Source organism: Strix aluco, chromosome 3 (genome assembly GCF_031877795.1).
Source record: "Strix aluco isolate bStrAlu1 chromosome 3, bStrAlu1.hap1, whole genome shotgun sequence".
In the NCBI taxonomy this organism is placed as follows: Eukaryota; Metazoa; Chordata; class Aves; order Strigiformes; family Strigidae; genus Strix; species Strix aluco.
The window spans coordinates 95,291,362-95,318,666 of NC_133933.1; the positions used below are offsets into that span (position 1 = coordinate 95,291,362).

The 27,305-nt window shown below is 42.8% G+C and overlaps 1 protein-coding gene across 1 annotated transcript in view; it reads right to left on the reverse strand.

Annotated features, from left to right (window-relative positions):
• Positions 1-22,285: 22,285 nt before the first annotated feature.
• BCKDHB (branched chain keto acid dehydrogenase E1 subunit beta) overlaps positions 22,286-27,305 on the reverse strand; it is a 134,297-nt gene continuing 129,277 nt past the window's right edge. The window contains exon 11 of the mRNA XM_074819701.1: positions 22,286-22,626. The gene's annotated coding sequence lies outside the window, so the exon portion shown is untranslated. The remainder of the gene's footprint in view (positions 22,627-27,305) is intronic.

Below are 27,305 nucleotides of genomic sequence, written 5' to 3' on the forward strand. Positions count from 1 at the left end.
TTTCAGAAAGCCCACTAGGGTAGTGAGTCTGTGTCCTAACTCATGAAGACCAGGTGTGTAAATGTGCAATGAATCCAGCTGTGATAAACGCCTCCCAGGAAAGCTCTGGAGGAGACACTTGCAGCATCCCTCCCACTGACAGGTAGGCTCCAAATCCTGGCTCCTCCTTTGGGACCCAGCACAGGGGATGGGGGATGAGGGACAAGGAACGGCAGCAGGGGACAAAACATGCTCCACTTCCATCATACCAACAGTGTGTCCCAAAGGAACATCTCCCACAGCAAAACTACCTTTTATGGATTATATTCACTAAAAGTAGGATTAGAAAAATCAGTAAGTTTATAAAACGACAGATTTCTCTGATGGCAACGACAGCATTAAAGCATCACTGCAGCTGATCTGACTCTGTGACTGTTCAGCACATAAAGAAACCACAGTAAACTTCCTTAAACCATCAAGCACCCAAGCTCCGTAACTGTTGAAATTCCTGTTGATGCAGAAGTTATAGATCTCTCTTGCTGCCTACAGCAAATGTGACTTTGTCTTTTAAACATGCAGAAAAGAAAGCATCATAACTCTTTTTGTGAAATCGTCTAAGTTAAAACATTTACAATGCCACTACAACCTTTAGCATAATTTATGTAACATCACCATGAAGTCTGATTGATAGCTAGTGGACGGCTTCAGAAAAGAAAAGCTAATCAGGATACTGATCGTGACATGTTTCAAATATATACTTGGTATTTCTTCAACAACTTGAACCTAGAGTTGAAAATCATAAATGTATCATAAGACTCTTCAGCTCAGTATTATTTTCTGATGATATCTGTAAATGAACGATAAAGTATGTTTTATTACCATGTAAGTACAATCTTCTAAAATGCCCAAGCTCAATAATAAATGATGAATTATTTTTGTAGGTAAAGAATTGCATGAACATGTAGAAATCTCAGGAAAAAAATGTTTCCAGAATAAATGTTTTGCAACTCTTCATTTAGCTATACAATGTATTCTGATTTTTTTAAAAAATTAAAATCATGTCTAAACTACATTTTTAGACAATGCCAGTTATACACAGCTGTTCCTACAGAGTTAATTTTAAAATGTAGATTTTAATGATTTGAAAAAATATATGTTTTTTAGTTAAACCTGCAAGAAATAAAATATAGACCAATTTTTTTTTTTATTTTATAGGCTTTTTGGGGGGGGTCTTCAGCAGGAGGAACTATACTTACATTATGAATAAAGTGATTTAGTGATTCTTCTGTTGGGAAAAAACCCTATTAGTACATCATTAAAATTTCATGGTGGACATCATGCTATGTCACAAGTTACTTTGCAAAAGAAAAACTGACTAAGAAATGCAGTGTAAACTGCATGAGCCACATGGCTACACCCTGCGCGATGCATCATGACCCCAGTTCATTAGAGAACAGAAGTGGATGATAAAGTCCTTCCACGTACAAAAGAATTTAGCACCTGTGTAACACCCCTTAAATCATAAGGGTCATATTAAATGTGCTGGGGTCATGCTTATAACCTCACCACGTTTCACAGAATAGGATTTTTCAGCAGCTTCACTTCCAGACGGGGTAGGTAGGTGCTGGCAGTGCACGAGCAATGTGGGTGGCCATGGAGAAGTTAAGGTCTGGGAACCACTTTTGGTTTGTTTTCAGCAGAGCTATTTGGGCCTCGTGACTCACTTAAGGACTATTTTACAGCTTCATGCTCTTCCACATTTCTTAAGTATATTCTACATTAAACATGAACTAAAATAGACAGAGAAGTAACTTACCATAGAAATGGTGAGGGCTGCAAGCTGAAAGTAGAAGAAAAATATTGTTTTTAATCATGCCAAATCCTGCCTACAGCTCAGAAGTTTACCTGAGTTCAAGCTAAAATGAGGCTCACAAACCATCACTGAGGAATAAAAAACTTGCAGAAAAAAGACTTCCACATGGGCTTTTTTAACTTTTCCACAGGGACCAGCTTCTCAGGTGTTAATTCAGTACCTGGGAAGAGGCCAGAGCAATAGCCCCTTAGAAATGAAATTGTGGGATGTGTTTAGATAGGCACCAGAAGTTCTGGGAAAAGAGATGAGGAAGCAGAGGTAGGAACCTCGGGCAAGAAGGAGATGTCCATGAGGACAGGAATGTGTTGAGCAACCAAGAGCTGGGGAGGGTGGGGATGTGCTCAGAAATCTTCAGCTGAGCAGTTTCATGGTGAGGGCACTGTGGACTATCATGTCAGACTGAAATTAACTGAGACTTAATTAACAGCTGCTTGTTGCTGAACAGAACACAACTGCCCTACAAAGCCATAGTTTCTATCAAATGTACATCAAGAGGTGAGATTAATGTTTCTTATAGCTAAAATCAGTCCTGTTGTTCACCTTGGTTATTTTCACACAGCTTAGGAAAATCAAGATAGCATGGTGTCCAGAAATGTGATTGGGGACAATCACTGAAGAACTAGCTTATTAAACATGTTTTTATATTTTGTTGCATTTTTACACATACTTTAAGCATTTCTCTACCACACTGATCAATGTGTTACAGTAATGTCCTTATTGGTTACAAAAATCATATCCACCAATATGACAATGACACAATAACCAAGACAACAGGATATATTTACAGTTACCCTTGGGTCTCATAACTAATTAAAAATAATTAATCAGGCACTACAGACATTCTGACTTGAAAAAAAAAAAGTCTTTATTAGTCCTGCCATCCAGTTCAGAGGGTCCCAGAAGCTGATGAAGGGAATGAAGTACAACCTACTAGCTGTCTCCTCCAAATACTAGCCCAAAATGTCCTCAAAAGAAAGCAAAAAGTTCTTGTGTTATTGAATGCCCTGTGAGGGAAAGAAGCCGGAGCTGCCTGAGAGCAACTTGAGTCTTCTGCAGGACATTTATTGCAGCCCCATGTGACTTTCTTTCTGCATGTTCATAAACTACCTGTTTTATGGCATTTTATTGAAATATGAACCTGCAGCTCCTTCAGGGAACTCATTGTTTTGTTGTTTCTGAGGCTCTATCAGGAATGAAATATGACCACTGGTCTCCTTCATGCCAGACTGTGTGTCTGTGTTACAACCAATGCAACTGCAATGAAACAGTGCAGCAGATTCATGGGGTCTGAGTTAAGGCTTTGGGATAGGTGTTGGTCACTGCAGTGAGTGAGTGGGGGTCTTGTATTTCCCAGCAGCTAACTGAGGTCCATGGGACAAGTGTAACTTGTTCTTGCATCTGCAAGCAGGGAGAAATGGCATGTGGTTGGTGTATGCGTGAATAAATACACACTTCACATTGCCACTGTAATCCCAGGAAATGAGGGAAAGGTGAGTTCTGCAGCTGATGTGTTCTTTGCTTATGTCCAAGACAAAATGAATGGGAATTTAATCTACAGGTACTCCTCTCAGAAGTGATCAAAGAAGTAATTGAATTAAGCAGACAAACAGCAACGACAACTCCCTAAGCCCAAACGTGTCTTGATCAAAGAGCACGTGATGATAATGCATGAGCTGTGATAAAACTGATTAGGCTGCTGACTACGAGGAAATTGGGTCTTTTGTTGTTGTTGTTATATTGACCAGATCCTCTAAATCTATTAATTCCTTAGAGCTGTTCTTGGGTAACACTTAGAGCACCATAGGACCTATTCTTTGAGAAATAACCTCAGTAAAGCCACAGATGCAACACACACAGAGCTAAATGAAACAGGAATCAGAGCCACGCAAGTGGACTATGTTTCTTCTATCAAAAATGAGGTGAAAATCATTAACCACTCCTCAAAGTAAAGCTTAAGCAGAAGGCCCAAGTGGGCAGGTAGGGGAAGAGATGTTCTCTCTGGGCTCATCCATCTCACACCCCAGAGACAGGAGAGCAGCAGTGTAGCGCTGCCTCTTTCAGTTGGTTGAAGACCCATCTCAGCTAGTTTGCTGTTTTTCATTACGGAATGATTTGGTTTTGATCCTTTGCTTTCATTTCCTGATATCTCCTAACCAGCAGTGAATATGAGTTGTGATCAGTGTAATCTCCACATAGGTGTTTGACAGAAACATGCAGATGACATCCTGAAGAACATCACCAGATTGAAGCAATCATCATCCCACTCCTGCCCATCTGTGGTTCTTTAGTAGTCCTCAGGAGTCCTGCAAACAATATCCAAACTACACAAACATTGTGTCACTTTTCCTACCTGTTTACATGAAAGTATCCATTTGTACAGATAAACTTAGACCAGCTGATTACTGTGTGACTGACCTCCAGCCAAAAGGAGGGAACATCTGGAGGCTAACAATCTTAGCCTCAGCTGCCTTTTCTGGGAATAAGAAGAAGTTTTACTGCACTCTTCCAAAAGGCAGAGGACAGAAACTACCTTTGTTTTGTAGGTGTCGGCTTTCTAAGCAACATGCTCTGCAAGCAGCTCTGCAAGACCATGGACAAATGAAAATCTGAGCAGAAGTGGTGGGATGCTGAAGGGCAGAGCAAAGGTCTGGACTATGCAGCAGAGGAAAATAGAAATGTGGGAGAACTGCTTGGTGCATGTTAAACAGGCCAGCTAGTGCATCCCCTACTCTCTTCTTCCCACTAAAAACTTTCAGAGGAGCAGGTGCAAAAAAACGGGTTTTCTTTGCCATCAGAGCAGAGGATTTTCAAAAGTTCCCCAGGGATACGGGAATAAAGGTGTCACTGGCTTTCAGCAGTTTCCTCCAAGCTTTTGAAATCCCAGCCTGCTTGCCTCACATACTCACAAGACCTTCATGACTGCAGCATCTGAGCACTTCACCATCTTTCACGCATTAATCTTCCCAGCACCTCTGCTAAGCAGCCCAGCTGTAACAGCTCTGGTTTATAGCAAGTGGTGAACAGCAGTACAGAGACCAAAGTCTAGAGCCACAAAAAGACTCTGACATTGTGTTGCCCAACACTATGAAATGTAACATGGATCTGGCATCACGTACAGTCTGAGGTCAAGTGCTTTTACGGTATACAAGGAGGCTCAGGGGTGTACAGGGACAAACAACTATCCTTCCAGTGCCCCACAGGGACTACAATACATGGGGAAGCAGGAGGCACATCACTGCACTGGAAGGGTTCAAGTACATCTTGAGGGATGTGAAGGCTCACCCCCAGTGTCACACAAACCTTTCTATACACATAGCGAGGTCCTTCTGAAGCCATCTCAACTCCTCACTGGTCTGTTTTGCTAGAAAGCTCCTTCCAGATGCCATTCTTTGGGCAACCAGACAATTTCTCATTTATGACCTAGTTTTCTTCATCACCAATTTTTTTCTACTATCAGCATAGCCATTTAACCTAAATAGTTCTTTTCTCTCCCTATGATTTCACATCATTATCTTTTTGTGAAGGTCCTGCTTTCTTTGTATCATTAAGCCGAACAAGTCACTCAGTCTCCACATGGAAGACAGAGTTCTCATTGCCTTGATCACCATTAGAGCCTTTCACCACATGTGTTCCAGTTTATCTTTTACTAAAACACAGCTAATCAGAGCTGGAAACAGTTTTCTAAACAAAATCATACATAAAGCCTTGCACAGCGGTGCTAATGCTTCCTATTTCTCTGGGAAAATGTCGTCTGTCTCACCCTAAAACTTGACTAGATCCTTTTAGCCCACATTATGTCTGCAGCTGGTAGCTCTCCTGCAGCTGGGCTCAGTTGCTGTGACTGGTTGAGAGGCACAAGGAGTCCAGCTTGTCTCACACCTCACTTCTTGTTTTATGTTTAGCAGTCCCGTGATCAGCTCCTACTTCATACTTAACTTTTGGGGCTTTACCCACTGGGGTCTTTTGTGAAAAGTGTCTGTGGGCACTATGGGAAGGAAAGGGAGGGAAAACTACCCCCTCTCTTTTGGCAATCTTGCCTATCACCAGGAGCCCAAAATAGTGAAGAGGCTCAAACCTCTTCACTACTGGGGGAGTCACCCCGCAAGTCATGGGCTCCCTTCCTTTCTGAAGGCACAAATGATTTTCTGAAGGCTCAGGAACATCAGAGCTATTTTGATGCTCCATGAGACCCCACCTCCTCTCCCTTGTCCTCACTTGGTAAGGAAAGTGCTGGGAGGAAATATACACTTGGCCTTGCTGATTCCCTGGACCTTGGTGCTGAAACCAGTCTCTCTGTGTATTTTGCGCAAGTTCCACTGAAGGCGACAAGACAACCAAGACAGCCAGCCCCACTTGCTTATTTTTTTCTTAACCAGTGTTGCCAGAGCTTTCTGACTAATTAGCAAATACCAAAGGACAGTCTTGTGCTTTTGAAGTCTGACACTCAGAGTAATTTCTAGGGCATAGAGGCAATTACCCCAAGGAATACACCCAAGTGCAATAAGAAACAGCTCCCTGAAGCTCCCCATTGCCTGCTGCATCCACCTGGCTGGGCGCTTAGCCTCTTTTATTCATTAATATAATTCTCTCTATAGGAGCCCATAATCCAATTTTAAATACCTATCATAACTTTCTGGAATATGTACCCAAGTGCTTTATGAAACAAAAAACCTAAGAAAAGGGTTGTATTACAACAGGAATACCAAAGCTGCTGCAGTGCCTGACGCCAGCCTTTCTGTGCTTCTGAGGTTAAAACAAACAAAAAGAAAACACACAAAAAGAAAACACAGCAGAGAGAGCACAAAGTAATAAGTAATGAACATACTGAGGTATGGTTTGATACAGGTATCAAACAAGCACGCTGTAATTGTTCAGCTTAGTTCTTCACGTAAGAAACACTGAGAAGTGTCTTTGATCTGAACAAGGGAACAAGTGTCTTTGATATGGATAAAAATAAGTGCGCTTGGAGAGAGTCATATCCTGTGCCTCTTGCATAATTACAAAAATGTAACCAAAATGGAGCTCTTCGGTGAGCTACAGGCAGCTTTGATGGCATTTGCACAAGGAAGCGACTGGACAGACTGCGGGAAGTTGTGGGCCACGAGCTTACTGCACTTGTGAAGAGATGTATTGTGGTCTCCAAACTACCATCAGTGTTTTGGGGAAAAAAAAATGGTCTAGGTCTAAGCAGAGACTATTATGCAGAAAACACATTTAGAACTTCTTTTGAAGTCAGTCCAAGTTTTATGTCATAGCATTTCTCAGCCACATTCCTAGCATTGCTTTGGAATGATAATTGAAAAGGAAACTACCTTTTCTAGTGAAAAGCCAAACTTCTGTTCAGCTGAACTATTTGAAATGACCTGTAAAGGAATCATGTACCTTGTATTTCTGGGACTGCATTAATCAGAAACACCCCATGATTGACTGCATCAAAGTTTCATTCAGGATGACAACAGAGCTGACCTTTTCCTATAGGTAAAAGATGTTTTGACAAGACTTTTTGTTCAGTCTGCTGGGCAAAATCCTGAATTTGTCAACTAGAGCTGTAGAAACTGAGCCTAGGTAGATTACCATTACTGTTTGTTCTTCCACTGGTCTTCCTATGTATACTGTAAGTTTACCATGGTTGTTGCTGTTAATAGAAATGCAACCAAACAATGTGATATGCCACTATCTACACAAACAGGAGGCAAACACTACCACATCAGAGACCTCCCCCTTTAAGTCATTGAGCATCAGGAGCGATGGAAAACACCAGATCCATCAGTCACACTGATGTCCCCATCCATCAGGCACCATGAGGCTATTAGTGACCGAGAAACAGTCAGTGTCACATACTTAAATTACTGTGTCATGATGGCCTTCACTAACACCCTGTAAAAAAGCCCTCAGAAATATTTCCCCAAACTCTCAGGGATGTGACAGAAAAGGTTCATCCTCAGCCAGGCTCCAAGCAAGCCCAGCACATTGTAAAAAAGGCAGCTCATAACTTACTGCTTCCCATTCTGTTACAGATACAGATGTAGCCTGTGATGGTTTAGCCCCCGCCGGGGTCTGAGACCACACGGCCGCTGCCCCTCCCCCACAAAGGGAGTGAAATACAAAGCCCCAAGACTGAAATAAGGAAAGGTTTAATACAACAATGTAATAGCAACACAACCAACAACAACAATAACAATAACAGTAATAGTGATAGCGATGAACAGAGCAAAATAGCTACCAAATACAGCAGTGAGAAGCACGATGTACAAAACCACGAGTGCACCGCGCTCCGCGCCAGGAAAATGTGATCTGCCAGGATGTGACGTCCACATGGTATCTGAATAACCCGGCTAGAGCTCCCCCGCCACTGCTGGGGAAACTTAACCCTATCCTGGTTAAACCAGGACATAGCCATGCACACTTATCTGGCTATGAGTGCGTGACAGCTGTCACCTCTCCAGCTATAGCCGTGGGACAGAAACCTCTGCACTGAAGTGTGTAGAAGTCAGCGCCTTCATGGGAAAGGAAAGTAGCTGGAGTGGGATCCAGCAAATGCAACCTGGTTTTGCAATGCTCATCACCACTTCCAGTGTCTCAACCATAAGAGTAATAAATAGATGAAATGAAAATGAGGGAACAGCCCCAGGTTCCCACATACACTTAAAATTGCTGGCCATCAGATTCACAGAAGCAGCAATACAAGTGGTATGAATAAAGCTCACAAGCGTTAGTCATTTGTCTGGGTGTAAAAAGCCCTATTTTTCAATTCAAATATGGAGGGACTCAGCAATACAGTACATGCAAAATAAATTAGTGGTTCATCCCCAGACCCAGCAGGCCATAACTGTGACTGCCCAGTTCTTGTTCCTATCTGGTTTTGGTCTCCATGACTCATAAACCCAGCAGATGATTTCTCCAAAACCGCAGCCGTTGGCCCTTTCATCTACTTCTTCCCAGCTGATCTTCAGCTCATTTAGATCTTTGTTAATGTTTTGTTGACACAAAGCTCTTGGTCATCCATGGTCTCTTTTCCCAAACATTTTCTGGACCTATGTTGGCCACAGGACCCTGCCAGCTTTCCACTTCACTATGTGCCTGACCTAACCAGCTTTCCTACCATAGCTTACTGGTCATGGTCCAGCTCTCTCACACATTTTCAGACCCATAACCCAGCAATTTCTCTCAGCTTTCATCCTCTGTCAACTTTATGAGACAAAGTGAATGGTTTTAACTCTTATTATCCATATTTATTTCCACCAGAAAGCATAGTGTTCACTGCTGTTCTTCACTGCTTCAGTGTCTTACTTGCTGAAGGGTTTTCACCAGCTTCCCTTCTCAACCTTTCCTCTGGCCTTTTTGTTGTTGCCATACCAGTATGGGCTCACCAAGGAAACGAAATTCCTCAGCACTACTGACCTTTACTGCCTCTTGTTGAGCTGCATCTGTTGTTCGCCTCCAGCAAAAAGCAAACAAGACTTACCCAGGCTGCCTTTCCATGTCAGACGCTGCTTGACAACTTTGCCTGCGTACCAGGAGGAGGTGCTGCAACGCACCTGTTCACCCGCACATCCAGGGCTCCTGCCATCAGCCAACACCACCCCAGCACTGCTGCCCAAGGCATCCTTTAGCCCACCCAACAAGGAGGAGGCAATTGCCATCACCTTTGCCCAGTTTCTGTCATTACTTTAAACCGACCTGCTGGTTTGGGGATGGGGTTTTATACCCCGTTCACTGTTGGCATAGAGTTGCAGTTTTGTTTTCCTATTTCTTCTGACATCTCCCAGGTGCTATAACTTTCCCTGGGCTCTCTCCAAACCACCACAACTATGAGGAAACCATTGCCAAGGTGGTATGGCTCATGGCTGATGCTGGCTCTCCAGTGCATTTTCTGGAGCCTCTGCCAGGGGACCTCACTGGAATCAAGAATGCAGTCAAGACATTCCCAGTTATTATTATTGCAGTTAGCATATGTGCCTCTGGCCTGGCCAAGCCACAGTGCTCTCCACTGCAGAAGACACCCCTCTGGGACCAACTGTTGTTTTCTTGTTAACTTGCACCACCATTCCATGAACATGATTTTGGCCAAAGGAGGTCTCAAGAGCAAAAGCTGGTATGTTTTGTACAGGAGACCTCACCTCAGCAAACATTTGTGGTGAGAATCATGCCCAGAGCACCAGTTTTACCTTTCATTTGCCTTTCTCAGTTTGTATCAAAACACAAAGTGGGATTGTGGGAGAACACAGTAAAAAAAAATACTTAAAAAAATTTCAACGTGAAAACGTTGCTGCATGTTTCTGGCACAGGGATCTGAATGAGAAAACTTCAAATATGTAAACAACCCCAAAATGCTACAAAAGATCAGTCCAATCATATCTGCCACGTGACTGACTTTATTGTAACTGGAAGCCATACAGGTACTGAACTTGGAACTTTTTAATACTTTCAGATATTTTGTGAGCTTCAGAAGGGAATGCCTGGCATAAATACTGCTTGCAAAAGGGCTTTTCAGCAAATATATTAATCTTATGGGATCTGCCAAAATGAAAAATCCATCTATTTTTCCATGGATTTCTTGTATCTTTTGGCATGTTCATGCAATAGGAAAAAATTGGGGGGTTTTAATTATGATTATTATTTTGGAAGTTCAGTAGCACTTTCGAGACTTTAATCCTGGTAGCTGAATTGTTCAGTAAAACCACTGACCCATGTACTAGTTGCAAACTAGAAAACTTTCAAAGGGCTTGATAAAAGTTATTTCTCTCTGCAAAGCCCTGAAGGTGCCAGTAGGTTTGGGTCCAGGTGCCAGGCAATGGCTTCCCCTTGAGGGCATGGAAAACAAGGAACCAGCTCTGATTTTCACACTGGCATCCTTCCCGTGCCGTGCTGGGAGCCGCAGCCAGGGCAGGAGGAGGCTGAGGCTCCCTTGGGGCCAAGCGAGGAGCAAGCTCCCCTGCATCAAGGATCCCTGTCAGATCCCGTCCCATCCCCACCACTGCTTCCAGAGCCGACAGGCTGCAAACCACCTTGGTTGGGCTGGTGGCACTGCTTTCCTCTGGTGTGTGAGAGGCAATGCTTGAAGTTTCATTTCTCAGCAGGCCCCACTCAGTTCAGTGGTAATGACATGTTTGCTACAGGGTGTAAAAATAGAAATGTATGGATATGGTAATCCCTTCCTGAAAGCCTGGCCAGTGTTGCTTAGGAAACGGCTAAACATGCAAGCTAACCCCCATCACACTTTCTTGCATGTTTTTCATCGTCTTCAGGTGTACCTATGCTGCAAGCTGAGGGTGGCCAAGTCTGAGAGACAGTGGCGAGAAAAAAACAAATCAAGGGCTTTGTTTAAACAGGTTTTTCTGTTAGAGAAATTGTGTCAATTTGGAGACCTTACATCTGTGTGAAGGTATTTTTAGCTACCATTGCTACATGCCCTGCCTTAAGTCTCTGGAGCTAAAACCAGATCCCAGTAAACCAGATCCCAAATAAACCAAAGCGTAATCCCTCTCTTCCAATGCACTTAACTGGGTGAATCTCTGGCATTTGGCACAGTGGCAGAAACTTGGCCCTTTTCACTCAGGTGTATTTTTTCACACAAGTAAAAGGAAGACAACAACAAAACATTTACAAAAGCAAAAAAACATGATAGTGAAAAAAATCATTGGGGGTGTTCAGGCTGATATAGCAGAACATAAACCAATTTAATTATTTTCAACACAGATCTGGGTGTCAAGTCCACATCAAACAATTAATTTAGTTCTTTGCTGTCCAGATTTTTAGATGTTCTCCACAGGAATCACTGGAGAAGCATCTTGGTCATTTTTTCCCTTCCAACAATGACATAATAAGCAAGGAAAGGAGAAGCAAGGGAATTAAGCTGAACCTTGGTAATATGTGCAGACTCCACCCCAGAAAAAAAATACAGTCCATCGGATAATATATATGAGGCTGAGTATACATAATATAGACATGTATCAGTATACAATGTTTACTGGCAACACCATGGTAAGTTTGAACTAGCAGTGCAAGTGATGAGGTCATTTTTAAGGTGATCATGCTGATAGTGCTGAGGGAGAAGTTCCTCAGCTCTTCCCTGGTGTACCTGTGCCTTGCCTGCAACAGACTGCTGGCTGTGGGGTGGGTGAGGATCTTGTCCTGCTCACTGCATGTCCCACATTTCCAGCGGCATTGCACCGGTAACAGCAAGTAACCCGGGACCACGGTTTGGGCTGGATAATGGCCTTTTGTTCCCAGCTTCGTGGCAGAGCAGGGCTGCTGCCTGCTCTTGGCACTGTGGCACAGCATTGCCTGCCTGCTCAGCACCAGCCTCTGACCGTCAGCCGTGCAAACAAGAGCCGCTGTAGGCACCGGCACAGCTGTATCACCCATCATGAAACATGCTCCTTATGTGCCTGCAATGCTCTGGGCAAGCTGATAGATAGTCACAGCCCTCTGTACCCCTGAGCACCCACCACCACTTTCAGGGAGGTTTGTACTCTTTCATGAGCCAGCAGCATTTCCCAGGTGCATGCAGGAACTGGGAAATGTGCTCCCGTGGCATGGCCATGGCTGGTTTATTTCCATGTTTAACATCCCAGCCCTGTGAGGTCCTGCACCAAACCCCAACAGTTCTCCAGCCCCATGGTCCATCTGTCCCTCTCATGGCTGCCATCACTGGGCTCTCCTTGGTTTGAAGATAACAGACAGGACAAAAAAGGCTTCCAGGACTTTCTCCTCCTCTTTATACTGCCTGAAGCAATGTTTTTCTCATAGAAATGTGATATCCCCAAACATCAGCTGTCAAAAGACAGAGTTGCAGTTACGCTGGGGACAAGAGGAGCAAAACAAGGAGGAAACCAGAGCAGTCTTGAAAAGAGGAGCCCAGAAGGAAGACAGGGGCACCAGGCAGGCGGCAGCTTGCTCAGGGATCTGCCCGTGCAGGCCTGCATCTGCTGGGCTGCAAACATCTCTCTGCCTGGGGTTGGCTTTGATGGCACTCAGACGGGCAATGGAGGGAACCGTGACTGGCACTTTGGAGTAGGATAATTATAATCTGGGCCCTGCAAGTGTGGGTTAGCTTTCACTGAAATAAACTGCTCAAATCTATGATGAATATCAACATTGTAGGCACAAGGGGAAAGGCAGTAAATTGTAGTAGGATGAAATACCTACATTTAATTATGTCAAATTATATAGAATTTGAGAGAGTTTTTCTGATGCATGCTATTTAAAGTTATGCCTAAGTGCACTTCCTTGCCTGAATAAAGCAGCTTTTGTTGCAAGATGTGGGCTTGCTTTGTAGTTTATGATTTATAGTCTTCACCACATTTGTCACTTTCTTGTTTCTTGACTGAGATGTTTCTGAACATCTCATTTCAGATAATGGGATGCAGCTAGAGTGCCATACTATATACAGCCTCTTAAAAATGCATGAGCAGTGTTTTGTTGGTTTTCACCAAGATACTCAAGTATCTTGAGTATATTCTTCACCAAAGTGTATATAAACAACACACGCACACACAGCCAGCAGTCATTGCTCCACCAGCCTAAAAGTCATGCACTTCTACACCAGCTGGCTGGGGCCAACCCCACTGAACTCCATTGCCGATAATTTTTGATCAAACCAATCACGAGTGCATAAACAGCCCCAGACTGGCCTAGATGAGCTCATCCTTTGGCTCCACATCATTAGCAGCCTCTGGGGTTGAGCACCATTTTGGGGATGCTGCCTCAGGAGCCATGTGCTGTGCAGTTGGGCTTGGTCTGCTCCCATCGTGGTGGGGCTGGCAAATTACAAAGTGAGAAGCCTTCGTCTCAGGGCAGAGGGACTTCTAATACTTTCCACTGTGGGCAGAGGAAACAACCAGCTGGTGAAGCTGAAAGGGTTGCCACCCACACAGTTCAACGGCCCTGGAAAGAAAAGACAGTTTATGTGCAAATGAGAACTTGAAATCTTCCTCCCCGACGACCTCAGCACATAGAGCAAGCCTATAGCCATGTGCTAGTAAGGACACACAGCATGTCGGCAGAGCAGATGAAATTTAGTTCAGCCTCAATAAGCACAACATTTAGCTGATGATGGTGGTAGCCCAGACCTGAACCATTTATTCACATGCAAACACACATGGGAACATTTCTGATCTGGTGCTCCAGCCAGCATGAATCCCTTGGCATCCTCCCCGAGCTGGAGGGACACCCTCAGGGGTGGCCAGTCCTGCACAAGCCTTGTTGTCATCTCAGCTGGCACAGCCAGGGCCTGGTGACAGGGAGGCAAGCGCTGACATATTCCAGGTGTACAGTACACGGGGCAATATAGTCATGGCTTTATTTCTCAGATACAGCGTCAGGTCTCTAAGTTCCCTGGCAGTGAATGGGGAGTGTTTGCAGCCATAACTCACCTCGTTGCAAGGGACTGTGGTGAGGCTTGCCAAGCAGATTTCTCAGCATAGCATCAGAGTTCATGAAAGGATTAAAGAGTTTCATAAATAAGTAATAAAAGAACAAAGCCCACTTGAATTTAACTATTCCCCCTGGTTGAAAAACAAGTAAATCCAGAGAACCCGCTTAGAAAATGGTCCCATACTTCATACCTAGATGAAGGACTGTAAGGTTTCATCTATGGATATGGACAGATGTTACCAACACAGAGGAAGGACAAGAGTGTAACTCAAGTATTGTTTGTCCTTAAAATTAAAATTAATCAAACTCATTGGGAAAAATACTTTAAACTTCAGTCTCAGGGAACCAGATTCATTCAAGAGCAGCCTGACTCATTTCAGTGAGTGTGTATAGATACAGACACACACAAATATCAGTTTACTTTTGCAGCTGTGTTCCACTGAGATCATTTTAACCATATCAAACGTGAACATCCTCCCCCCCAAAAGAGCAGGCTGAACAGAGGCAGTTCCTGTGCTGCCACAAAATGGCTTTACAAGAGCAGACAGAGGTAGCATCAACCTGAGGAGAGAGAGCTGGTGCGGTAACAGCAGAAACCCAAGCAAATTCGTGCCAGGCTTCAGTTAACCCACAGCACTATGGTAGCTAAGGGCTCAGTTAGCAAAGCCGACAGCAAAACTCTCAGCAATTTCACTGCTCAAGATGAATCACAGTTCTCAGCTGAAAAGTAATTAGATAAAGCGCCATCTCCCAAAGGCTCATGCTGTGCCTATCACAACACCCCTATCACAGCCTGAGTGGGTGTTTCAGCCTCTTGATGGTCCTGAGCAGTGAATAGCTGTAAGTCACCAAAACTGCCTCCACCTGGGGGAGGAGAAACAAGACCAAAAGATGAGGGGTGGGACAGGGTGTCAGCAGGCAGGGCACTGCAGGTAGATAAGAGATGCACAGTCCGTGATGGCCAGGCTGGATCCCTCTCCTAAGGAACTGGCACTAGGACTGGCAGCAGAGGGGAAGTCCGGGGGAGCTGGGATCACTGGTTGAGGGTGGGCAGGGCTATGACCTCGCTATGAAATGCTAGTGCCCACCTCGCACCTCTTTGCCCTCTCACTTTCATTGCCTGGCAGCAGCAGCAGCTGCTGCTGTGGTACCCAGTCCATCACCTCCCCTGGCTCAGCCCCAGCCCCTACCTGGGGGCAGCGAAGCCTCCCCACACCCAAGGAAGATGTGGGTTGGTTGTGGCATGGGGCAAAGCCAGGAAGGAAAAAGGACCAAGGGAGAAGACAAGGGCTTCTGACTGTCTCTGCTCTGCAAGGCAGTTCAACACCCACTTGTCTTTGCTTCAGCCACCTCTAACTCGAGTGTAACAAACACCAAATGAGGAAGAGCTCAATAACCTATACTTTGGTTTTATTACAAACAAGTGAGACAAAAGACACTTTAAAAGTTTAAAAGTGTTGTAGTTGAAAAAGTAGCTAGGTTGTTGGCAAAAAGGGAGGGGGCAAACTTTACTGAAGAGTTTTGGGGGTGATGACAAGAAAAAATCATTGGAAAGGTATGATAGCTATGGTTACTCTAACCTTGTTCTTAGTCCTTTTTGTTCTCCATGTATTAATATTTGAATGGCAACCTGCTCGCAGTTTCCTTCCCAAGGTAAATTCTGTTTTGTTAATAAAACACAGGACCAGTGGGTTACAACATGACAGGCCATGAAGCCAGTGGAGCTGCACTTGAACAAGGCTGCGCTTTGTTCCTCCACCACCTCACTGCTCTCTCAAGAGGCATCTCTGAAAATCCCTGAGGTCAAGCCAGTAGGCATTAGAATTTTATCATCACAGCAGACACAATCTTCCTGGTTTTTATAAGATAAATAATTACCCAGAAATACTTTTATATGTGACACATACCTCTCAAGCATCTTCTGCTTTGACTTGAGACACTGCCCTGCACCGGGCTGGGTGGCAGAGGAAAGCCTACAACACTATGCTGCAGCCATAGGTCCTGCTGGAGGCACCTTCCCACTGTCTTCTGTACAAACCAGCCCAAAATTTTAAACACATCTAGACTGGCCCCTTCCTGCAAAACCCTGGATTAGCAAATAGTGTGAGATAGCTGAGTTACCTGAGCACATGGAAAGCCAAGGTTCTGCACTGCAAATGTATGCAGGCTTGGAGTCACACAGTGCCTCTCAGGTCCCAGGTTGTCACTGAACAGCAATCTCTCTCTAATGTCGTCTCTGTGCAACCACCACTGAGACCTACCACCTGGAAGTGCTTCTCCAGGCTGGCCAGACCCCATCCCCCAGCTCACAGGAGTAAGCTGGCTCCTCCATTTGTCACGCGTCACGGCTTATTTACTGCCTGTCAGGTACCAAACTGCTCTGACTGAGCTGACGGAGGGAGGCACCGCTGGGTCTGCGCACCAGCTGCTGCCTGCGCTGCCATCACCTGCCCTCCCACAAGTTGCTTCTGCAACCCCTTGAAGGTCATGGTCCCCACGTCACTCACACCATCCCACTGCCGCAGCTCAGGCAGAGGCAGGGTTCGTGTGAGCGCTTCTGCCCTTGCCGCAGGCCAAACCAAATGTACTCAGGATCCTGGTGTTGCTCCGTACACTCATGGTGTTCTCCACCAGTTGGACCCTTGGCAAGGGCTGCCTCGAGGTCCTCGGCACAGCCTAAACTGGCAGGGAAGCAGAGGGGAAAGGGGTGTATCAGCTTTACTACCCGTGCAGTTTATGCCAGAACCCTGGGAAGCCAATCAAACTGTGTTTGTAAGTGAGGGGCTCTCACTGACACGCAGGTGCGCGGGTGGAGGTGGCAGTGGGGGACTGCTCTCCCTGCCAGCCCCTTGCCAGCCACCCGAGCAGCACTGCACCTCCACCATCTCCCTTGTCCTCCAGGTTTCCCCCTGGGAAAGGTGGGACAAGTCCAAGTCAGGCGCGAGCAGCCCAAATTCATAGTGGGAGCTAACGAGAGGCTTTGCCCGGAGGGGGAACAACTGTGCACCTCTGCACTGCTTCATCACCCAGGATAAGGGGCGTGCAAGCAAGGGCTGTGGTGGAAAGACTGGAAAGAAAGCATCTGCCTGCAGCCTGGGTTGCTTACCTCAGAACTGCCTGAGACCACACGAAACTGGAACTAGCAGTGGATCAGGCACAGCAGAGCTCACAAACACTGCAAGAAGAGTGCAACCACAGGCATCATAAATTCAGACGATTTCTGTTTTCAGCAAGTACTCAGCTGCAAGCAAACAGAGTGCATTTATCCAGGAATGATTTAATTATCGTATAAAAGTAATTAATTAGACACAGGAATCAACAGGGAGCCCTCCTCAAACACTGGTGGCACATTACTGTCAGTTGTAGAACAGTTATCCACAGACCTACATGAGCAAAACCAGACACTAGTTTCTACTCTTAATGTAGAACAATTATTTTGGCTTACCTTTTTTCCTCCAAGACAGACAAAAAGAGGGTTTAAATACATAACCAAAAATCACAAAACAATTTCAAAGCAAGTAACATAAACCCAAAGCTGGGGTTGATTCAGTGTTGCACCTGTAATATAAAATAAGCCAATTGAGCAAATTAATCAGCATTGTTAATCAGGAGGCTTAGTTCTTTCTGTTAGACGGCTGGGGATGGCTAACATGATAAGTACGGGTTAGGCCATTGCTCCTAATAGCACTTGGACTAAGCAACAGACCATCTTCTTCCAGCTTCTTGCACCAGTTAGTGCGTGGTCCCAGCATCCACCTAACACTTCGCGTGCTGCTTCTCCGCTCTTTCCCTTCTCTCAAAAGCATCCAATGGGCAATTTCATCTGAAGTTAAGCATCCAACATCCACATTTGGGCTGTGATCCCATGACAGACACAGCCACTGGACAATTAGATCCTGTTGCCCACACAAGCTTCTAGCAATGATGCCCGAGATGACTTAGGGCGTGAAAGATATACCCGAGCTAGCAGGTATGAGTGAGGAACAGTGGGAGATCTGGACCTTTCTAGACTAGTGTCCAAAGGCAAGGCAGGACACCTTACAGCATCTCATGTGGCACTATGCATAGAAAACTTAATGGAGGCAGTCAGTAGAGTCAGTTCAGCCTACAGAATGAGTCAGATTACCCCAAAGGCACTTACTAGCTAGCTCAACTGCTCTGCTCGGCCATACATACCTATATCCAACACTTAAATTTAGGTAGCTTAATCCTGAGCTGAATCCCACACATGGCTCCTGCAGGAAGCAAGGGAGCTGCAGCTCCCTTGTCTCTCATTAACTCACCACCGTTGCTTATGGCTTTGCTGAACTTGAACCAGGTCCTGCCCACATGTTATCTTCAGATATTCATCAGAAACTTTGTGAGTTACGGCAACCAACTCCAGCCAGGGAACATTTATGAGGCTGGAGTTTTGCTTTAAATTATTTGCCTCAAGGAACTAACTGTCCAGTTCAGCATTAGCCTGTCACCCAGGAGATAATCCTTTCCTTCACACGCACAATGTGTCATGTATCCCACCTTATGTACTTACTAGGGATTTCAGCAATTTATTTTGAAAATTGAGACATGCACCAGTCTCAGTGCTAGCATTTTATGCAAGCTCACAGAAAAATAGTCAGACATCAGCTATCCAAGCCCCAGAAAACAAAGGGCTCCATTTAGATGCCTGAACACAGGCATCTAGTGCCATTTGAGATGCCCTAGGGCACCCAAGATACACACGGGGTTGGCAGGTATCACACAGGACCTATGGAAGCAGCAGCTGGAGACGTAGAGACCATGCAGGATACCCCAGGGTGTCTCACATGGTACTCAATGTAAAAGCATAAGCAACTGAACTAAGTTCTAAAAATCTTGTTTATACTGAAGTCAGATGTACATCTCCTATATCTAACAAACACGTATCGTGCAGAACAGCTAAGCAGCTAAAGAGCTACAAAAGAATTGCATCCTTATTTTGGGTTTACTGAAATCTGGCAGAGCTTACAGACTGTGTCAGCTTATTTTGTTATGAACATATAATGCTCACTGAACCCCATGAGCTGCTGTGATAACAATCTCTGCCAGCTTGCTGAATGGATTCCTTTCAGTTGCTGCCTCTGAAGTTATGTGGCTAGAACAGAGCTTCTGCAATATACCAGTGCACGGGGAACACCGCTTTTTAGCTACAGGAGCGAGAGAGCTGTCTGAAAAGATTCATGAGCTCAGAATTGATTATCAGACCATAGAAGTGGAAGGTCATTGTGTCAAGTCTCCTGACTACTGCATGGAGAACATACTACTGGCTAATCCTCTTACAAACACGTGCACTTCCACGAGGGAGAATGCCTCTAATGATTTAAACCCAATTTTTATTAATTGGTGCACTGTTTATTACTATGAGGTTGTTATGGCACTACAGCCTTAACTGAGCTAGATGACGGAAGAAGAGTATACAAGTCTTTCATCTGCAGTTAATAAATCTAGGATCCCATGAATGCTGTGTATGTGTCTCTTGAATTCCAATCTTAGGATCCAGTATTAAACTATGTACCATAATTATTTCCAGTAATTAGTGTTAACTGAGCATGACTAGATAGATTACTAATTTTCTGGACTATCATCATGGAGTACTGACACGATTTTTGCTTTAGAAGGAGTTACTTAGAGTGAAACAATCACTGCCCAGTTTAAATCTCAGAATATTCCTCTACACATTTTTTGCATAATCTAAATAATCTAATTAAGAGACCAAAGTGGTTAAAAACCAGAAAATATGACTTGTCCTTGAATTTTATTATTAGGGGATTTAATGAGAAACAGTTTGTATGTAACAGCACACACCTTCCTGTCCAATTTAGAACTATATGTCATTTTTCCATAACACACACTTTAAACAGCCGTCACCCTTGAGCACAGGTTACATGAGTGGATACTGCCATCTAGGCAGGGTTTTGGGAGCAGCACCTATTTAAGAACATTAATTGCCTTTGCCAGAGAAAAATATTCTATTATCCAAAACAGAGGAGAAAGGAACATTTTTTATACTATTAAAAAATGACACATCACCACTCACTGAAAATATAAAACCTGTCCCTCAGCCAGACTGCAGTAGTCCACATTAACAGCAAATATTTTCTACATGTTTATTAAGAAATATATTATTCTGTATTTCCATACATGCAACTTGAACTTAAGCTCTGCATTAAATTACAAACTGCTTTTATCTATGAAAACAGGAAATACAAAGTATATAGCATTAAGGCTATTAATTACCAAAGCACACTTTACAATGGCAGTACTGTAATTGTATCTATTTTATATGCTTTGAAATATAGTAACAGTACATTTTTAGAAGACACTAAAATATCTATTGATTTTCTACAAAGAGAGAAATAATTTTTAAAACCATTTTTCATCATAAAACCAATAGTTTCTATCCAGCACGAAAAATATAAAATACATAATGCATCTATCTTATTTAAAACAATTAACAAATTCTATACATGGCATTTACAGGAGACTTACAGACAGAAGACTTGACTAGTCATTTTGATTAGAAACATTGACAACTAGCTTCATTATCAGTTGTGGGATTCTGTAGGGAATGTATGAACATGAATCTTACACAAAATGGTAGCAGGGCCTGAAAAGATTATCATTTAGCACCTTCTATCTGTACAAGTCATTTGAACGCAGCTTTTTGAATGGAGTTCTGCTGGAGGGCAAGCATCACCCCATGTTGCAAACAATGAACCATGCTACAAGGATCGCTCCTGAGGTTTGGGAGAGTGAGATGAGAGTTGCCTAGGAGCCCTAAGAAGCACACCACTTTGAGATGCGGGCGTGTGCACTTTGGCACCCATAATCAAGGACGTTGTCCCAAAAGCCAGATTTCCCTTGGATTTCAGTGGATCTGCTTGATTAACAACCTCCCAGATCATCAGAATGGGTGATGGAGGGGCATGGTGGGGAATATCCACTGACAGAGTGAAGTTATTGGCCTGAGCTTCCTCCGTGGTGTGTCTCAGCAGTCACGCTGAGGACTGCCCTGAGCAGGTTTGTGTACAAAGGTATTCTTCTTTCTCCCTGAAAGATCCCCCTGAATAATAATGGAAATGTGGTTATCTGGCTACTGGCATACATCTTCCAAATCCCTTCCCTTCCTCCCCCATATAATAAGAAGCAATGCAGCATGAGATTGATTTGTACAGAGAGCAAAGCAACCAAACAGACTAGGAACTGCTGAATTCACACTTAATTTAGGAGGTGGAAAAATGATCAGAGCTGGTACCAAAGGAATTCAGTAATAAGCTTTGAAACTACTGTGCTGGAAGAAGATCTGCTGCCCTTTGAGCAGTCCTGGAATGTAGGACAAGAGAGGATAATTTTCACAACATCTTTGCTGTGTCCTTGGCTTGTCATATGGAAAACAAGGGCATTATTAAAAATTAAGCAAAACTTCACTGAGCTCAGAGGCTCTCTGTCTGAAAGGTTGGACTCCTTTTTGCACTTAGGGATGTTCACTGCCCTTTATATTAGCATAGGAAAAATAAACATTCAGGTTTAATTTTATAACAGAGTCTTTTTGGTAATTTTGTATTTCTGTGTGCTCACCAACAGAAAAAGGTATGTGAGCTGCCTCTTCTCATACCACTGGTATGAATATGTCAGGGTACTGTTACCTTTTCTCCACAAACTGGCACATTTTGCACAATTGCTTAGCAGCAGACATATTCCGTATCTAGAGGAAAAATAATTAAACAAAGATATTGCAGCAAAGATGTACCAATGGAGCCTCTCACCTATAGCAACAAAGCAAAAAAATCTCTCCTCCCTTCTCAAGAAAAATGGAGTCTTCATTTCCCTTGCAGAAAGGAAAATCAGTATTTGGGACTATTTTACATGAAGCCGCTCAGCTGAAAGACACCTAAGGACACTGGTTAAAGGAAGTCTCCATCAGACCAGATGCACAAGCTGGTCTGGCTGTCTAAGGTTTATTTTGTTGAAATTACTGTCACATTCAAATACCTTCTTTGGGTTTTCCTAAAACAATAACAAAACCAAGAGACAACATATGCATAACATGTTTTATTGAATAAAATCCTGCTTCTAATATTTACACAGCGAAGTTTAGAGGTGTAACCTAGTGAAGCATGGCAATGTGTAACATTCATACAACATCTGGAATATTTTTAAATACATCTGAAACTACTTATTATAGCAATCACCTGATCATCACTGATTTCATAATTAAGGTAGATTTGAACTTTCTGACGAATAGCCAAGATGAGTATTAAGGATAGTTGAGTTCAGAGAAAACAGTCTGCTATATGAATGCCAAACCCAAAAGATGTGAGTAAAGTGTCGAAAGTTTTGAAGGCAGCTTCTGTATTTCCCTGTTGCTCTTCTCACCTCTGCAGAAGATGACAAAACAAATTACAAATCTTAAGGCTGAAAGTAATATCCACAATTTAAACACAGATCATCCTCCATGGTAATCTTACTTTTTAAATTTATAACATCATCTTAACCTCAAGGTGTGTGAACTATAACAAAATACTTACTTACGTGTATTAAAAACTATATTAAATTTTTAAAGCTGCCAAGGTAGACACGCAGAAGTCAGAAATACTGTAACTGATATCTAGTGTCAAGACAACACTAATTACCACTGTTTACACAAAAACTTTATGATAAAGTGCCTTCCATCCCACTCTAGGATGTTAAGCGAAGTGTTATGAGCTTTTTAAAACTCTACTAGATATACTATCAATCTACTACTACAGTGAAGAGGTGTCTTTTAAAAAAACTATAGTCTATACCTTTCCTATTTATAGGGGTTTTTTTAAGATAATTTCAATATTCATGATCTTGCATGAATTCTCAGCAAGGTTTGAATGCAAGTATAGACTTGCAACCGCCATACTAACAGACTAACTCATAGCACTAGTAGACTGCTATCTTTTATTTGGAGTACTCAGTGGTTGTGAATAAGACATGATTCACTGGCCATTTTCATGATTTTTGCCATCCAGCAGGAAAACATTATAAACCAGGAATGTTGCATGCTACTCAAGCCTCTGGAGGTTGTTTGTTCTAGTGGGTTACAGACAGCGCATTATAAAAGACAGGCAGTCTAGCCTGCCATACTTAGGATTCTGTGTTGAAAAAAAAACTGGTTATTAGTCTCAGGTTAAAAAGAAATTATCTTCCACAGTCTCTCATATTTTATTGACCAAACAGGGAGAGGAATTATATTTTTCCTGTGTCCCAAGTCAACCTGTATGAAGCTCTGCCTAATAACCATGAGTGCAAAGAACAGACAATTACTAACCAAAGTATCTACGAGGTCCCTTCCCATTTCCCAGCAGAACTTACTGGTTGAGAAAGGGAAAGCATCGCTGTCATGTGCAAGTCTCTCCCAACTGGAGCACTGGTTCTAAGCAAACTGTATTGAATGTTGAAATACAACTTCAAATACATGCTTGGAACAAAAAATAAATTTAAATCAACCTCCCACCATCCCCTAACCTTTAAGCACCAAGATTAAACTTTCCATAAAATAGTTCCATAGTGAAGTTCAGTGTGGTAACTTTGTATTTTTAGAGACTAAATTTGTAATAGTAATAGTGTCTCTACATACACACACACACACTCTCATGGAGGCAAACTGTCATTTGGCAGGGACTACTTTAAAATTCAGAATTTGACAAGAAAACAGAATATGCAAATGTGGTATAAAAAGCTGCAAAAGGTAACAGAAAAGCACTTGGCTATTTGCCATTTCTATGTTACAGCCATCCCTCACTATATTTGTGTATCACGAGCGTATATTTTATAAAATTTGTGGCTGTTTTCTTCTGTTTCTTCTTTTATCTTTTCGATTTTTTGGTTTTTTCCCTCCCCAAATGAACAGCCAGACACCATTCCATCTATCCAGGAAATGTATATCCATCCTAATCCCACTGCCTCTTTTCTCTTTATCTTTTTTCCAACTACAAAGAGTTATCTGGAACACAGCTGCCTACCTGGAAGCTCTTTCTCTTATAGCTAACATAGCTATAAATTTTAATAACTAAGAAGCTGATGAAAGATATAGATTTTGCTCTTGCCAGTCTCATTGGTGAGGTATACATGCACTGTCAAATGCTGTCTTTGAGCAGGAAAACCATCTGTACTGTCAACCTCAAGATAAGCAACTATGCATGTGTGAGACACTGTCAACGCAGGTTCAATAAAACTAAATGTACATTAAGATAAGGCTATATTTAGAAATTATTGACTGTAGCATCCAGCTTGAGATCCTGCATTAGCCTCAGACACAAAGTAGTAAGTTAATTCAGGTGCCTGAGAAGAACCTTTCTGGGTATGAGGTACATTTGTACACACAGCAAAACATACTTCAGGGAGGGGGTTTTTGTTTGTTTTTTTAAAGATGCAGATCTATTCTTTGTTAAGTGAGAAATGTGTGAATAAGGACAGAAAGTTTTCAACACACCAATAACTTAACGGAAAACATACTGTAACTGGTAAAAATAAGGTTGGAGTTAGCATCCTCATGCTTTACTATAGAACCTGTTTCCAGGTCTGAAGAAGACTTTGAAACAGTGGTAGACCATGAAACATTATACAACTTGGTGTTATCCAGTAACAAGGGGAGGGAATCATATCACTGCAGACTTCATGAAATTAAGTTGCAGGTAGCTTCTCTCTCAAACTACAGAGATTTCAGGCCATGTTAGAAAGGACAATCTGATATATACCATTGATATATTTGACAATTACCACTTGTTTTTCTTCCCCACAGCCTGAATGGAAGCCATAGATGAAGCAACTTCTAGTAAGCTGTCGATTAAGAGAGGAAAAGAAGGAGGTATCCCGCCATGCCACCAACTTGTATCTAACAGAAACGACTTGAAACATAAGCCAAGCAACAACTTAGCCAGCTTGGCCATTTCTGTAACTTAAAAGCCAACCCTACATCCCTCTTCACCACAGCGAACTGCTAGCTCCTCTTTCTCTCCAGCAGCAGGACAAGTAGGGGCCCAACTTTTCTAACATCCAGAAGACTATGACTATGCTCAAAGACACACAACCTGTAACACCATTTCTTAGAAAAGATATCCCTGTCTCCCTACACGTGAGATGGTTTGGAACACATTAACCTCATGAGTCCAGATCGATGGCAAGTATCATCACTAATAAATGCTACACTGAGTACAAAACAAAAAAAGCAGATGTGAAGCAATTCTTCCATTTCTCAGAAACATAAGCACACTACCTTATATGCAAACTCTGTGGAGCAGATGGCAGGATGGAGATCTACAACAACTGCTGTGTGAAGCACGTCAGCCCAATTACCTACTACAGCACACAGAAAAGTAAGGGAATACTCCCCTGAAATGTGCCTCACAATGAGGCATATTAAGGTTCTCTCTTGGAAAAAACCTTTGAACAGCTCATTCTGTATCACTAATACCGAGTCACACCAACCAAAAGATGGGCCCCACCATCCGGATGTTTTCTTAGACAAACCAGAAAGCAGAGTTTTCTGTGTCTTTACATTGTTTTCCAGACAGTCCCTAATAAACCTGTTCTTTCATACGCTAAATCTATGTTTTAAGCTGGCTAAGAATCTCTTCTGATATTTGTATGTGGTGCAGCCCACAGGAGAAATGTAAATATGAATGCAGATGGATTTTCCACATTTTAGTTCATATTACCTTCACAGAAAGGTGACTTCCAGTGGACTTTCAGTGTGGAAATTGGTTTGTGTGCAAATTCAATGCAATCTCAGAACCCACATTTTTCTCTCTCTCCCTCACTTTACCATCCTATGGAGAAATGGGGGTTAAACTAAGTATCTGAACCACCAGATATGTTTGTCTCCCTTTCCTTATACAGAGGTAAGGATATTTGGTCCTTTGGTTTTCTTTGGAAAGGAACAGATTAGAGGCTACCTAGCATGGCCCCCATAACTTGCCTCAAAGAGCAGATACTACCCATTCTCTTTAGGAAAGCTTCACTGACTTTATTACAGAGGTGCCAAACAGAAAAGAAAGTAAGTCTTTAACAAGTTTACTTCAACTCAGAAAAAAGTCAAGGACAACCGTCATGAAAAAGAGAGCGTTTGCCACATACTCTACAAAAAAGATCACAACATTCTTCAGTTTTAATCCAAAGGAAATGCTCTGGTATGTAAATAACAGGTGATTTTTGAGAAATATTGTAAGTGGAGCTAAATAACTTTTCAGAAACACTGCCTCACCGGTAGCATTCCCATTTCACATACAGGCCACTCCACCATCAGCTATCAAGGGAAACAGAGTGAAATGCAAAAAGTCGTCCTGAAAGTAAGTATGCATATAAACATTAAGGTATTGACAATCTTCTATCCCTGGCCCTAAATTTAATTCACAGCTTAATGTATAGGTAAAATGGACACGAGAGGGGGACCCTAATATAGGGCCCACCTTCAGCGCCCTATATTCAGTGTCAACAGCTAAAAATCCTGACTGCCTGTTATAGGATCTCCTTATGCCAAAGGAAAACAGGCCTGTTGCTTTCTTCTTTTCTTTTTAGTTTAGATGTACAAGACCATTAAGACTTAATCTCAAAAACGAGGCTACTTCAGTCACCTAATTAAAGGAAGTACAGAATACAATGCACTGACACATTTCCTAACTATTAAACTTTGGTCAATAAACACCAGAAGTTCTCCCACAGCAATGCATAATACTAAGTCCTGGTTGGCCACTGCTCAATCTAATGCTACTTAGTATGATATTACAATGAAACATAGCAAAAGATGTTACAGACTGTGATTAATAGGTATGTAGTAGAAATATACATTACTTCACAGATTTGGTGCCTGAAGGGCTCTGCAAACAGAAATGTTCAAGCACGACTGAATTACACAAAAGATTATAAAGAAAAACTATTTTTAGAATAAATATTAAATATAAGCCTTACAGATTTGAACAGAACTGTAAGATACTACAGATACTTCATGTATTTTCAATGCTCTGTTTATGTCTGCAATGCAGTGCCTATATTCGGTGTAAATTGGGTCATATTAGTACCTCACAGGATT